Genomic DNA, 14,391 nt, shown 5'->3' with positions numbered 1-14,391 from the left:
AGTATTTCTTAGTAGTGGAGCAACCCACTTCGCACCTGGAGGCGTCCGCCACAACACCTCCCACTTTGAGGTTTGTTTCTATTTCTTCTAACCAGAATTACACACACACACACACACACACACACACACACACACACACACACACACACACACACACATATATATATATATATATATATATATATATATATAAACATGTGTGTGTTCAAAATTTACACACTATTATTATACATGTATAATTCATTTCTACATATTTCCCTTTCGCTACACTTTTCTCGGCAGAAACTGTATTGGTTACCTGCAAACTTTCACTATCTTTAAAATAAAGTGTTTGTACTAAAATGATTCCCCGGCGAAGCATTTTCAGTAGAAGGACCTTTTCCTGTAACAGACGGCTCAGATTCTATAATTTCAGAATTTTCTACAACGTGTTCTTCACTAGTCACTTCCATTTCATCCGGAGTCCTTTCAAAGAGCACTTGTTTAGTATCCTCAATCACAAAACGGCTTGGGTTTTATTTGTCCATTCTAACTTTCTTTGCAACTGAATCGACAGATGGATATTTGCTAACGTTTGAAATCTGGTATTACTATAAATATGTCGTTAATTCTGTTTCATTTTGTTTTTTCTAACCAGAATTATTTTTGTTCCACAGAACCTATATCGTTTTTCAAAATTTACACAGCATTCCGATACACACATATCGGCAATTCACCAAAAATTGTTTTCTTTCATTTTCCTATCACAGAGAAAGCAATTATTACATAGATTTCTCCGATATACACCTATCGGGAATAATAATTATTATTATTTTCAAATCTATGTCTTACACGGAACAACAAAATCTTTTATCATTTCCTTATCACAGAGCAATTAATTATATCCTGGTTTTCTCCGATATACCCCTATCGGCAATTATTATTATCTTTTTTCAAATCTATGTATTGCACACTACATCATTATATGTTTTTTCAAAATTCCGCAGGTAGTACCAAGTCGATATTATTACTTTTAGTGCGACTAACACATAACGAACTGATTTATCAATCCTTCGGATTATTATTCGGACATATTATTATTGACTGAGTGTAGTTCACTTCTGCGTTGACATTGTTTCTTCAGAATCGTTTTTCATATATTTTTCACTGTGTGTATATTACTTTTCACCGTGCGTAGTTCAATTCTGTGTCAGCGTCTTTTTCTTCAGAATCCATTTTTTAATATGGTTCACTGCGTTTCTTTCACTGTGTGAAGTTCAATTTTGTGTTAGAGTTCGAATCTTTCAAATATTCTTTCATTGCTCTTGAACGGAGCTCTTCCATTTCGACTCTCATACGATACTCTGTTCAACACAAAGATATACATATATACATACGTTTATATACACATATATCTATACGTATGTGTTTATATTTTTATACATTGTCGAGCAATATTACAAGCAATGCCAATGACTGGTCAACTGACATCAGTGGTAAAATCTATTGATAAAAAACGAAACGATGTACAGTGAAAGGCATTATATCATTATTCAGCAGTTTGTAGATGTGTTTCCCTTGAATTGGTCTTCACTTAGTGTGAACTTGAAACATTCTTATGGGTGTCGATTACTCTCTAGTTCAGAAATATACTGGACCATATTGCCAAATGAACTTGTGTATCTGGGGGCATCTTCCAAACATTTCGCTTTTTGAGCTTATGAAAGCATAGGAAGGTATAAATCTTTCAGCCAAGCAAAGACTGCTTTTACTTCATTTCAGATATATGTCAGCGTGTTCCTGCACATTCTATCAGTTTGGTAAGAAAGTTCTTGGACACTTTTAACACATCATTTTATTAACAATCAAAAAAGCAATAAAGAACAATCAATCCAAATGGTAATCACCTTCGTTATCGATCAACGTTTGCCATCTTTCAGGTAAAGTTTTGTATCCTTTCATCAAGAAATCGCGTGGCTTTGAATCAATAAAGACGTAAAGTAAAGATTTCATATCCTTTTCGTTTTCTAACTCTGTATCGCGTTGCAAGGCAGAGAATAAGTGGTAGTCAGAAGGGTTAAGGTTCGTGTATCATAATCTCCCACACCGCCTCCTTCAGCTTCTCCGACGTCTTCTTTGCACGATGTGCTCGCGCGTTGTCTTGGTGGTAAATTATCTTCTTCAAATTTGAGCGTTTTTCGGCCAGCGCGATATTTAGACGGTCGATTTGTTCTTAGTAGACATCCTTCCAAACGGTGGTTTTGCGTGGAAGAAGATCCAACATGATCATTCCACGGCAATCCCACCAAACAAAACCTTCTTTTGAAGAAGGGGTCCTTTTGGTGACGGTTTTGACAGTTGACCTTTGCTACATCAAGATTATCTGCGCCTCACGTTGGAGTACAGTGCCCACTTTTCATCCACAGTGATTAATGACTCCAACCAATCGAATCTTCGGCTTCGCCAGAACAGACTTTCACATGCAGTGACACACGTGCTTGTTTGTTCGCTTCAGTCAATTCATGTGGCACCCATTTCCCAAGCCTGCTGTTCTTTCCAAGACGATGAAGGTGGTTGATGATCGTAACATAGGAGACGACAAACTGTACCGCAAGTTGACGTGCAGTTTGCATTAGATCGGCTTCAATTACTTGCAAAAATGACTTGTCCAAGAACTTTCATACTAATGTAATAGATGATTTTGTACGGCGCTGTTTGCTTCTTTCGTAGCCATGTATAAATGTTTAATGACCTGACATGGGTGGCAACTCTGGAGGAATTTATAAAGAATGAAAAGATATGTCATAGCTTAGACCGTTGCTGTTCTGCATGCTTCATGCTTGAAGTCTGTTAGGTTCATCAAAATGACTCCTTGAACTAGTGATTCACCTTTATTACAGAGACACACCATCTAAAGAAAGGATGACGATGACGAATATTAACAACAATCACAACTTTACGTTTAGATTTGCCAAGAAGTATTAACAGTGAATAAACTATGTAGAGAAAATTGCCCTCCGAAGTACAAGTACGGGCATGGTTGTTTGTGGAAGGGCAGTAGTCACCTATTCATACCAGCCTCCACTTTCCATGTCACGAATGTTTTCCAAGGGATAGGCATAGGCCGATACAACTTGACAACAATGACATCGTGATTCATCTATACAGCAGAAAGAATTGAGTCAATGTCAAATAAATTGGTTTGCTCAAGAACACAACATCCGCCGTCGTCTCAGAATCGAACTCAGTATACAATTATTGTGAGCCCGATGCTCTAGACACTGAATCGATCGCATTCACTTAACATTGAATAGGTAGATTATTAATTTACAATGTTTGAAGAGAAGAATCTGATGATGAGAACAGCTATAAATTCGGAGGACAAAATTAAAAAACCCTTATATTAAATAACCAAATATTATGCAAAATAAATTATTGATATTTAGAATTATTCTTCGTTTGAAAAAAAACATGAATAGACATCTAGCGGTGATTGCTACTAACTTGCAATTAAAACCAGAAGTGCCCCGTACAGTCTGTAGGCAATGAATTGGCAGAGTTGTAAAGTACGTCATGCGAAACTACTTCATGATATTTCTTCCGATTCTGAGCAATGATTTCAAATTTGGGTTTCCTCGTTTCCAGTTCTGTAAAGAAATTACGAGTCAGCGTGGGGTATTGGCGTAACCGGGTACTTTGCGTTTCTACTTCCAACATTTCACTTTCTGATTTCAAATCTCAGCATCTCGATCTAGGCTGAAAGGATTAATCCGTCACCTGGTTTAATGGCCCCCACCTGACAGTTTTGATTCCATTAGTGGAGGAGAATTTTCTTATTTAGAACATGTCTCCAGTTTTGTGATACATCGCATCTACTGTCTCATCATCCTCGAAGATCCTGTGAAGGTTCAAGGGAACTGATCGTCCTCTCTATTAAGAGATAAAGTAACTCTAGAATTCTTATGAATTGACATGACATTAGGAAACTAAAACCAGTCACTTTCTTTTCTTGCGACAAGAGGACAGCTGTGAATAGTGTGTTCCTTGTTTCCCAATCGTCAGTAGTACAGTATTGTCCTACTTTGACTCCAAAAGACTTAGACACAGAATAGGTAGTAAACAAATACCTCTGTAGAAATAGTAATTAATCCAACTAAAATGAGTAAAGAGATTCAGCTGACAGTGGGAAGGAGAAAAGAACATTAGAAATAAAATTACGAAACACATTATTGACTTGAGAAAAAGGGTGAAAATGTGTGTGTTTGTGGGCGTTGTGTGTGTTTTTTCTGTGTGTGTATTTGTTGTATTAGTGTGTTTGTGAGTATCCACAATAGTATCACCTTCTTATCATGAGGCTGATGAGGACGACGACGTCGTCGTAGATGACAATGGCGATGATGGTGATTGTGATGGCTATAAAAATGGCGAGAAAACTACTACTTACTTTCACCAATCAATTCCATCTTATCTTCATGAATTCCCAAATTATGTAATGTCTGTGATGTGTTAAAAATTTCAAAGATTTGCTTCAAAACTTCATCTTTAGTGACATCATCTGGTACTAAGCAATTAATACTAAATATCTCTTTCTGCCCTCGTAATCTGAAATAGGATATTAAAAAGCGATTAAAACAATATAATTCGTTTCAACAATGTCTACAACTTTATTTCAATAGATTAAAATTTTATGAATCTAAATTCCACGGTTTTCTGGTACTGCTTACCTAGATAAACTTTTATTTACCAAGAATGAATATTAATGTATATGATGTGATGTGTGTCAAATAATAAATTCTCTACTTCGGTAGAGATTCTAACAGTAACTTATTACCTACTGACGTCATTATAAGCGCCTAGGCCATTACTCCATTTAGGGTACATGACTGTGCTTGTATTACAGATCAGGATATACATGCATACACACATATGTATGTGTGTTGTTATTGTTGTTGTATGTGTGTGTGTATTTTTATTCCTGGATGTATGCGGTGTAGATATTAATAACATGCATTTTAACAGGTAACGATCTATTTGAAATACAATTTATGACGTACGATTTATTGCAAACGTCTATTCTCAAGTATACATGGGTATTCTCTCAGAAGCACATTCACTGCAGTATTTACCATCTTTCAAATGCCTTCACTTTGGCGCGCTGAGGTCGGAAACTACTCTGCAGTTAATAAACTACAGCTGTCAATTTACCGGTTGGAGAACATTTTTATATTTAAAACTAAATAATGGTAGACATTGCTATTAATTAAAACCAGTGGCTTAGCATATTTTGAAGAAATCCGAAGATTAAAAATGGTTTTGCATACAAAATTTTGAGGACTGACCACTAAAAGTGGACAGCCTATATGCTAAACATAGAAGTCAAATCGCCATTACCATGAAGAATGTTTTCTCAAGAAAAATCTCAGAGAACGGCAAAGTGAAGGTATTTGAAAGATATACCTCAATATAATTTTGTAGATATTTATACATGCTGGATTCCGGTTGAGTATTCTGTATCTAGTTCTGGAAATTGTTTTGTAAACGACAGACTATGCTGATGATCTTGCAGATGTTTGCGTGTCCATATACGAAAAATATTAAGAAGTGAAACCAACGGTACATAGGTAATCGCTTTTTATTTCGTATATTTTCATTTGTCTTGCTTATTTTTACATGCTGGTTTTTTGCTTAGATTTTCCTTGAGAACACATTATTCCTGGTAATGGCGATTTGACGTCTATGTTTAGCATATAGGCTGTCCACTTTTAGAGTTCAGTCCTCTAAATTTTGTATGTAAAAGAATTTAATCTTCGGATTTGTTTTTAAATATGCTAAGACACTGGTTTTAATTTATTAATATCAATTTCTACCCTTATTTAGTTTATATATATATATATATAATATATCTATCTAATATAAGATATAATATATATGTATATATATATATATATATATATATATATATATATATATATATATATATATATATATATATATATATATATACATATATATATATACATATATATATATACATACATATATATACATACATATATATACATACATATATATATATATATATATATATATATATTAGCGATAGAGGTAGTATTAGTAATGTATAGGTTATCTTAAATGAAGATAAGTTTCGACAATCTGACACATTTTTTGTGTGCTTCATCGGGAGAAATTACGGTTCTAGGGAAGAAAGGACTCATAATATTTTAAGGAAGGTCTTATCTACATACAAAATATGTCTCTAGTTGTTACAAGCACGAAATGGAGGAAATCAACAACTAGAACTTCTGAGTTCCTTTTAGAAAGTATAACGGATCACACAATTGCGTATTGCCAGATATTCTTATCAAATATGGTAGTTTAGTCTCAATTCATTCATCTTTTCCCCACCTATGAAGCTCGCAATCTATGAACGGTTACCCCAATTTCTCCTTATCCCACAACTCCTCCGATCCTTTACTGGGTAGGACAATAGGACAATGTAGGACAATACATTGACCTATCATGATGACTGTAACCATGCTAAAGTACTCTTTTTTTATCCATCTCCCTGCGTCCCTCCTTATCACTTGTACAGCTTTCTCTGGCCCCTTTATATCAACTTCTAACACGAATGCCTTCCCTTCTGTCTCTAACTCCAATACTCCCTCTCACATTAGTGACCAACCTCTTTCTCTTTCTCCCCTACCACCACCTTACCACTTTAAATGTCTTCTATTCGTCAAACTTCATCATGTCTTAAAGTATGATATTTTTCGTCTATTAATCTTCAGTCATAGAAGCCTCTGTAGTCTCTTTACTCTTTGAAATTGCAAGGCGGATTCTCTCCATTGTTCAATGTATTCTATCCATGGGACACTCTGTAAAGCCATAGAAACCACACCATAACTGTTGAGAGTGATGATGATGATGATGATGATGATGACGACGATGATGATGATGCGATGATAATAATGATGCTGCTGATGATGGTGATGGTAACGAAGATATATGTAGTTCAGTCTCTTTATCTTTCTCTCCCTCTCCCTTTCTCTCTCTTTCTCTCACCACTCCTCTTTCTCTCTTTCTTTGTATATATATATATATCAATTTATATGTGAGTTTATTTGCCATTTATACAAAACAGATGAACAGTTGACTGAAAGTATGAATTTCTATTTATGTTCTACAGCACTATTGTAAACGAGAATACATATTCAAATGAATATTTCGATCCCACCCATAACAAAATTTCAATAAACATTAAATGCCATTTTGCTTACCCACAATATTCAACCTCATACGCTCCTGTCAAGCTTGATAATTCATCCTCCATCTGCAATAGTCATATATACATTATTAGTATGGAAATAACGAAGAGGAACGAAGTAGAAAAGCAGACGAGTTGAAAACAATGAGAGACAAAAATGGGAAAACAGGAGAAGTAAGCAGAGAGGACGACCCTTCATCAGTTGTCAGCTGTCTATCTACTCCTCATTTCGTTCATTCACCGACGATGTGAGAATTCGAAGAAAGTCGCTCCCATAAGTTCCAAAATGAGCTTTTGGATATTATGGAGGGCCAAAGTCAGGAACAAAAACATAACAGTGGAGACATACAAGGAAACAAAACAAACGAACGAAAACAAAGAAAGAGGGTCCTTAGACCAGGACGAGAGGAAAATAGTGAACGCTGCGAAAAATATTTTCTTCGAAAAGACAAAAGATTAGGAAATGTATGGATTAGGAAATGTATGGAAATGTATAAAATAGTTCCGACTCTGCGGACTTTTTTTCTATAAGTATGAGATCATGAGAACCACACTGACTTTGAACAGTGACAATGAATCTCTAAATTCTAGAGATGTAAGAATTTCATGTGGCATTTTCCAGGGTGACTCAATTCCACCACTCCTCTTTTGTCTAGCCTTAATGCCTCTCTTAAATTTGCTCAATGATGCACAGTACGGATATAAAATGTTTGATAAAAATATAAATCATCTCATTTAGATGGCTGATTTAAAGCTCTTTGCTAAAATGACCAACAACTCAATGGCTTACTAGCGATTGTTAAACAATTCAGTGATGTCATCAGAATGAAATTTGGCCTCGATAAATGTGCAAAAGCTACTTTTCTCAAAGGAAAATGACGGAAACATCTAACGTTAACCTTGACCAGCAGAATATCATAAAAGAGATACAATCGGCGGAGAGCTACAAAAGGATCAGAAGAGAATGTTATCGCAGGGTGAGAGAAATTCTTAAGACAGAGCTGAATGCAAGAAACAGGATCGAAGCGATCAATGATTTATCCATAGCAGTCGCGACTTACATTTTCAATACCCTTAACTGGTCAATTATTACTGAAATATGTAAGGTAATCTTGGCAGAAAAATACAAAAACTGTTGAAAATGCATAAAATGCACCACCCTAAGGCAAATATAGAACAACTTTGTCTGCCAAGAAAAGATTGAGGCTGTGGACTTTTACAACTGGTATTAACAATGAAGATTGCCACAATTGGTCTAAACACCTACCTGAAAAACTCTGAGAACTGGATGTTAAAAGCTTGTCTCAAAACATGGAAACAAGAAAGCATCATACTCAGTAACAAAACAGGCAAAGGTATATCTAAGAGAAATCCAAATACAACAAATTCCGGAATTAGACGTATTAGAAAGAAGCGCAGAAAAAGCTAAGCGTATGAAAATCTGTGGTAAAACTGATGCCTTAGATATTCTGACTCATAAATGGCACGAAAATCCTCTTGATGGTAAATATCCAAAGCGATCGAATAATGCAGATGTTGGCAAAGCCCTTACCCATCAATGGTTAATGGCTTCTGGCTTAAAATCTGAAATAGAAAGGCTACTCATAGCAGCCCGAGATCAATTCCTACCTACAAAGGAACTACCAGGTCAACATATTAGAGAACGGCAGTAGACAACATGTGGTGTATGTCAACAACAAAATGAAACCATTGATCATTTTGTCTCCATGTGCAACAGGCATGATAGAGCAGCACAATATATTCGCTGGATAATTTGCAAAAACCTGGACTTGCCCCATGATAAATACCGGTGGGAACACAAATCACCGCCAGTGCTTGAAAATGATCACATCTCACTCCTCTGGAGTAATTTCTTCATTCAAGATGTCAGAAATACAGAGACAAATAGGCCAGACATTATATTGAAAGACTTCAGACAAAAATCATGCCTCCTCATTGATACGACTGTCACAATTAATATAAACGTATCTGTCAAGACCTGCCAGAAACTGACCAAGTATAAAGATTTTGAAATAGAAAGTAGCAAAATATGGAACTTGAAGACTAAAACAATACCTCTTGACATAAATGCCCTGGGAATGATTGCAAAACGGGCTGATTGCTACCCAGCTGAGATACCAGGACACCCCAGAATGACAAAAATTCAAAAGATAGTGCTCATGAATCAAAGCTCACATTTCCAACGAAAATATCACAGGACATCATCTCACTTTGAGGTGGGTTAATATTAGTAAAGGAGTTCATTACTTAAGTGTCATTTTCTTAATACATTTTCTTTTCTATTCGCTCTGAGTATATTCACACATGCATAAATGTTTATATGCTCATACTCAGATGTGTAGAAATGAATGAATAGATAGAAGACAGTATTATATACATACATATATATATATATATATATATATATATATATATATATATATATATATATGCGCACACACAAACATACACATATTTGTATGTAGTGCTACAAATAAATGTAGAAGAAAATTATGAGGTAAAAATACAGCTCACCATATAGGAAGACGTTTTACAAACAATTTGCAGATGCGAATGCTACCAGTCGAAAGTTATGCGAACCAGAAGCCAGCAAGTGTATGCGTCATCAGGAGAGAATGCGCGCCGTTTCGAGGCCTACCTGTCGACATCATTGCGCACCACCACTCACTGACATGAGACCCCGTTGGCTAGATCATCTGGTTATCAAATATAGCTCAATATTCTTCTAGCCATCGTCTCTTTTTAACCAAATCCGCTGTAGTTTCGATGTCGTTCATGGTGGTATTTACTTTATGACGAGTTTGCTTTAACGATAACAAGAGACGCCTGGCACTGCGTTCAAGGAATCGTCTGAATCCGACTTCAATTGGAAAATGCTCAGTTTTCCAGCCTCCATCTTCACATTCGTTGAGGAGGTTTACACAACGGTCAGTCTTTCGAGCCCGGGCGGCGTCCGTGTTATCTTCGCGAAGAACCGTTAACTCGACTAGAGTCTCCACTTTATTTTTTTCATACCGCATTATGATATCCATTTTCTTTTCCGTAACTGTGTTGGAAAAGAATCCTTAGCACCCTGATAAATCTACAGCCACCTTGCATTAGCCATGCCATTTTCATCACTCACAGGAATTTTTTTCAGGAAACGGATCTGCTGTCCTGAGAGCACAAAGGTAATAAAATCTCTGGTTAGTTTTTCAATGATTTTCTTCCACTGTTGATAAGAACAATTTGCTTCTTTATAACATTGAAGATAAACTTAAGGAGCAGTTTATGTCCCCATTTATATCTGTTGAATGCCAATGAAGAGTTGGAAAGAATATGTTTCAGGGTTCCAACTTTTCCGTATTTGCATATATCATTTTCTGAGACGTTCCTTCTTACTAGGTTTGTAGGCGATGGCAAGACATCGTAAGATGAACGAATAAGAAAACTTAGCGGAGATGTAGTCCAACATTCCAACGTATTTTTCTCTCAACATTTTCCTCCCATTTTCCTGTTATTTTTTTCTCTTTCCTTAGTGTAAAACTTACACCTTTTTTTTTACCTCGTATTCGTGTTACATATTTTGTGTGTGTCAGTGTAGATTTATATATATATATATATATATATATATATATACATATACAGTTGAAATTTACAGAAACATGAAAGACGAAGACAGGTGTATAATGAACAAACTGGTGTATCAGTTTATCGCTCGGGAAGATAAGGAAGTCTCTTACGTTTAGAGCCTACGCTCTTCAACAGAACGAGGAAATTAAAACACAGAGAGAGAATACATATATACACACGTATACGTATGAGTAAGTTTGTGAAGAGAGTGAAGCAGAGAGACAAACAGCACCAGGGAATTAATATATACTCACGGCTCTAGATACGTTTACAGCAGGTGGTTTGGATTCGCTGGATTTCTTTAATGGGGAATTGTAAATTAGATGAAACAGAAAGAAATTGGTCCAGCCTATGGGATGATAGAAAAATAGAAGTGTATCATTGAGATTAGGAACAAGACACACACGACAGGTGTACTAAAATATATACACGTACACATTTATAAAGGATAAATTGTCTTATTTATTTTTATTTGGTTCAGTTGGATTTAAAATCTCAATGAAACAACATCTAATCTTTTTATGTCAATTAGCCCGGTTGAGATTTTGCTCATATAATATTCTAACTGCAAATTTCATTTATTTTTTATAAATTTGTAACGATATTGAGTAAAACTGAAACACTTGTAAGTATTCTAATTATCTATAAGTTAATAAATTAGATTATATCTATATACTCTCGATTTTCGTCTTGTTTATCAAATGCTACATTTTTAATACACAAACACACACACACGCGCACACACACACACGCACGCGCGCTCACACACACAGACGCGCGTGCGCTCACACACACACACATATGCATATATATAGATATATATATAGATTCTATTTTCTCCAGCGCCGCCGTGACCGATACATCATTTGAACGATATAGAGAATAATCCATCAGCATTCCCCCAACGACCTCAAATTTAGTTTCAGCATCCATCCAAGGTTAGGACCCTTAGTCGTACGTCCCCCCCACAATTTAGAATCACAAAACATAGATACACTGTGACACAAATTCTTTTCCTCAACAACCACAGCCTTATTTAACATTGTCTCAAAACAGATCAATGAGGGAAAGGACCCCATAACATTTGAAGGGAATCTGGAGAAATTTTCTTCAAGGGATGTCAGTAAACCACATATTCCTGGATACAAATGAATCAACAAGAACTCCTTACTCGAATGGGCCATGATACCACAAAATATGACATAAGAAGGATTTAGCAAATCCCATTCGGTTGCACTATTAAGTTAGACATTACCTGGACCCATCTTTGGTCGAAACATCTCTAAATTACATATATCTTCGACCATACCTAAGGAAGACGATTTGTTGCATAGTAGGCTCCGAAACTGCGTGATGTGTATTACTACCACAAACTACCGGGTTTTTTAAGCACCTGAAAGTCATGGACAGGCTAGACAACTCGCCCCAAATTCCATTCAGTTGGGATGGGGGTCGATGCTTAACAACTTGTACTTTGACAGGATGATACCCCCTTCGTTGAATCGCAGTCTTCCTTCAAACACACAACACATTAAGTATGTGATCGATGAAGCTTATAACACGAGTGCTGCTTCTATTTCACTTTTGAATATTCTGTTTCATATAAAGATTAATATCCTCTCTTGGCAGTTCCCAGCATTTGATACCACGGAAAAGGATTCAATTATGGATTAGAGTTTAAGCCATTTAACATATAGTTATAGTCAGTGATATAGCTTGCAGCAGATCTTGTTCGGTACGTGATATTGAAAGTCACAACAATGACCATACATCGTTGTCTGTCACTCAGAAAAAGGGACCTGATGTAAGTTGCTTCACTTCCCTCTAACTTACGTTCAGGTGTTTTTAAGAATATATTCTCCTAAACCTAAAACGCAGCCGAGACATCAACTTACATTGCACACACATAAATATATATGTGTGTATATGTGTGAGTGTGTGTTATGTGTGCGTGTGTGTATGCGTGTGTGTGCGTGCGTGTATGTGTTGTGCATTGTCGACTGACAGTTCTGTTGATAGACGCCGATTTTAAATAAAGTGTTATATAGTAATAATATACAAATTAGTGTCTCCAGGTGTCTGACGTTACAAGAATTGTTGTTTATATAAACAGCTGTGTTTCTTGTTTCTCTGGGATTGGTCAAGTGATGTACGCACCTACAATGGGAACGCAATAAATTTTGAAAACTGATTACGGCGATTATACCTTTTCATATATTAACTATTATACAATTTCCTATTAATCACCCACGTCTAATAAATCAGGTTAAATTATATAAGAAAATAAACATCGCTTACCAATGGAATAGTTCCTGTTACATAAGTTTCCGGTGCAACAACTAACACAAGAAGCGCCACTGGTCCATTTATTGCATGTAAAGGTATTGTTTCTCAGAGCTGCAAGACATTTTCTGTATGTGCTGCAGGATTTTTCAAACTCCAGTGTAACACCATTCATCGTTATCTTATTTTCACATACAGGCTGTTGCAATAAATACAAAAATCATATACTACTACCACTTCTGCTGATGATGATACTACTACTACTGCTGCTGCAAGGAACAGCAATAGCATAGGGAATATTTAGTATGCGCGAAAGTTAAATGAATCATTATTCAAAAACTTATCGAAAAGCAACGAATTGGATCGATACAAACTGATGAAGTCTTGAAAGACAACTGTATAAGCAATGTTGTGGAGATTTACTTATATTCATCGCTTGTAAATGATGTGTGATATACGTTGGAGATACGTAACGAAATCATATCAACACCGCTCTGTCACCCATCCCTAAACGCAGAAAAAAAGAAATGATAAATTCCATTGAAAACCTTATCATTTAACCGATACTTTTTGCGTATTTCACAGTGAAGTCTTCTTAGAAAGTGTACGAAATATCTTAGGTGTGAACCTCAGCAACTACGGAAACAAGCGCAGCGGTAACTGCCGTAAATAAGGGTAATCAAATAAAGGGCTGGACTTAAACACTCAGGTTTTGCAAATAAAACAGAAAATGCATAAATGGATTCAAAAGGTAGAGTATATATTTCTCATCAGCATGCATATTCTATTGCAATAAAATGAAGAGACACTATATTCGCATAACATTTGGAGAGAAAATATCCCAGATTCTGAAGAATCACTGAAGAACATCACACTTCTTTATAATTCTTTCTTGAAACGATGGATCATGAATTAGGCAAGCTATAAATAATAGAGTGTTAATATTGGTTTAGAAAACCCTTTGGATAAAAATGGTGTCGGAGGCTGCCTGCGGAATTCGAACCCACATCTCCTGTTATCATGATTGATGTTGTAACATCAGACCAAAGCAATCCTTCGAATCTCTCTACTCGTTTTAGAAACTTTATTGTTATCAGCGAAATTCTATGTTGCTGACGTCTTAATAATTTATAAACTTCAAAAAAACATGAAATAATTATTTCTGGTAAAGATGGATATATCCCAATAATAATGATTATAATAATAATTTTTGTATTTTGGTAATGGGC

General features: G+C 35.8%; 2 protein-coding genes and 1 long non-coding RNA gene across 5 annotated transcripts in view; all 3 read right to left on the bottom strand.

Moving 5' to 3' along the window:
* Nucleotides 1–14,391, bottom strand: part of LOC115225437 (adhesion G-protein coupled receptor G6-like) — a 176,499-nt gene that overhangs the window by 30,415 nt on the left and 131,693 nt on the right. The gene's annotated exons all lie outside the window — the stretch shown is intronic.
* LOC115225268 (adhesion G-protein coupled receptor G6-like) overlaps nt 1–14,391 on the bottom strand; it is a 1,160,637-nt gene that overhangs the window by 1,116,819 nt on the left and 29,427 nt on the right. The window lies entirely within an intron of this gene.
* On the bottom strand, nt 6,441–9,112 carry LOC118768117. The gene is made up of 3 exons (XR_005003990.1): nt 9,031–9,112; nt 7,888–7,889; nt 6,441–6,451 (listed from the first exon to the last, which is right to left on the bottom strand). It is a non-coding gene; the product is annotated as an uncharacterized LOC118768117 (long non-coding RNA).

This window comes from Octopus sinensis, linkage group LG27, assembly GCF_006345805.1.
Source record: "Octopus sinensis linkage group LG27, ASM634580v1, whole genome shotgun sequence".
NCBI lineage: Eukaryota > Metazoa > Mollusca > Cephalopoda > Octopoda > Octopodidae > Octopus > Octopus sinensis.
Note: the sequence above shows the minus strand (reverse complement) of the source record. Positions and strands in the feature narration are given on the sequence as shown.